Below are 2152 nucleotides of genomic sequence, written 5' to 3'. Positions count from 1 at the left end.
ATTGTTATTTATTTATGTGTTTTGTGTTATTGTAATTGTCTCATTATATTTTTATAACTTAGTTTTTATTGACATATGATATTTTGTTTGACATAATTTTATTGAAAGTCTTTCAATTATGTTGGGAGGCATTCATTTCATAGAGCAAGATATTATGAATGTTGTCAGCAGTTTTTACTCAGCGTTAGAAGAAGATATGGAAAACAAGCAAAAAATAGTAATTCATGATGCTACAAAACTACATCCAAGGGATCAGAAAAAAATGCCTCTAGTGGATAAATCTAACAAAGGTATACAAGTTACTTTTGAAGATGAGGAAGTTGAAACTGACACTGAAGAATATGTTGCCGTTACTGAGGATGACATTGGAACTGATGTTAGAAAGGAGAAGAGTCATAAAAGACCAAAAGTAACAATGTCCAGGAATGTCTCTGTTCTATTTAATGATGAGAATGTTAGAAGGAAGAAAAGTAAATTTGAACATTCTCAAGTAGTAATTACCAACAGTGAATATCCTAGTGAAATTTCAAAAGAAAGCAGGGAAATCATTACACTAGGAGCTGATTTAGAGGATGACATTATTAAAACAAAACAAAATGTCATTCGACAAAACTTGACCAAGTGAAAATTAATTGAGGGTGGTTGTACATTTAAGCTTAATGTGAGACAAATCTATAAGGCAAGTGAAGGACAATGTAAATATCAAATCAGAAAGCCACACCACCTGCATGTTCACAACTTGAAGACATTGATGAGGTACAATCCATATGATCATGTGGTTAATTATATGCTTCTTGTTGATCCAGTTCAAGTTCCCAACAAAGAAGAATTTGATAAGTCAAAATGTTTTAAATACAATTATTATGTGCTTGGGGGGAACCATTCTGTAGCAACTCAAAGACAATTGCTAGAGGAATATTCCAATAACCCATGTTTTGAAACAATGAAATGTATCATTTATGCTGATTTATCAGATACAAAAGCAAAGTTAGTGGCATGGGATCATAATTCAGATAATGAATATAGGATGTCTATGTATTTCATCCAAAGAGTTAGAATTATTCATAGTGAATTTGAAGAAAAATGTGGCGGGGATAAGATAAATGTTACTACAGATTTTTGAAATGAATGTTGTATGGAAATAGGCTATCAAATTGAGGGGAAAATCAATTCAAAAGGCGAATGAGTAAATACTGATATGTTCAGAGGTATTGATAACATTTTCCAGTTGGCATTTAGAACTGGATAGATATGGGAATTGATTAATGAGATTTGTAGCATGTGGGAGAACATTGGCATTAAAAAACAGAAAGGCCAAAAGGTCTAAACCATTGATATGTAGCAACAGTAAATCAGGTCCTGAAATGAAGCAAGTTCCAGAAGATATGACTATCATACCTTGGAGAGCATTGCAAGAAGTGAAATATGAAAAAATTGTCAAAAAAATATTATCTCGTGTGAGGTCAGGGGAATTATCATTGGAGGAAATGTCTGAGGAATTTCAAAAGTAAATTTGTTGAATTATTTTTTACTTATTTCTAGATTATAATTTTCTTTTAAATATAACATATTGTTCTTGGTAGTATTTGTTGTACATAACATTATGTTAACTTTTTTTACTTTATTTATTCAGTCACAAATTTTACATGAAAATACAAGAACAAATGGTTAAATTGTTGAATGAAGATAGTTGGGATGATGTGTTGGAAATAATACTGAGAGGGGTGGTGAATTCGTATTTACAATTAAATAATTTTTCATTTCTCAATAATATTTATATATGCTACTTCAGTGAAGTGAACTTGCGTGTGCACACAACTGAGATTAAAGAAACCAACTTATACCCAGAAAACTTATGATTTAGTTAATTCATCATGTGTTGATCTTTAATTAGTGCATCAGTATCTTATTCTACAGTAACTATGTGTAGTAATAACATAATAGACCATCACACATAAGCAACACACATGAATACTAAAATTTAAGGTGGAAACCCAATGCGAGAGAAAAACCACCTATTTCTGTTGTCTATTTCTTTTTAATATAAAGAAAATTTGTTTACAATATTGTACTAGTGCAGACTCATACCAGCATGCAGACACCCACCTGCAAAAGGCTACAACCTTCTCTCGTTCTCCAGCTTCTACTAGAA

This window comes from Pinus tabuliformis, chromosome X, assembly GCF_031772625.1.
Source record: "Pinus tabuliformis cultivar Carrire ecotype Pingquan chromosome X, CPIR1, whole genome shotgun sequence".
NCBI classification, from domain to species: Eukaryota; Viridiplantae; Streptophyta; class Pinopsida; order Pinales; family Pinaceae; genus Pinus; species Pinus tabuliformis.
Note: the sequence above shows the minus strand (reverse complement) of the source record.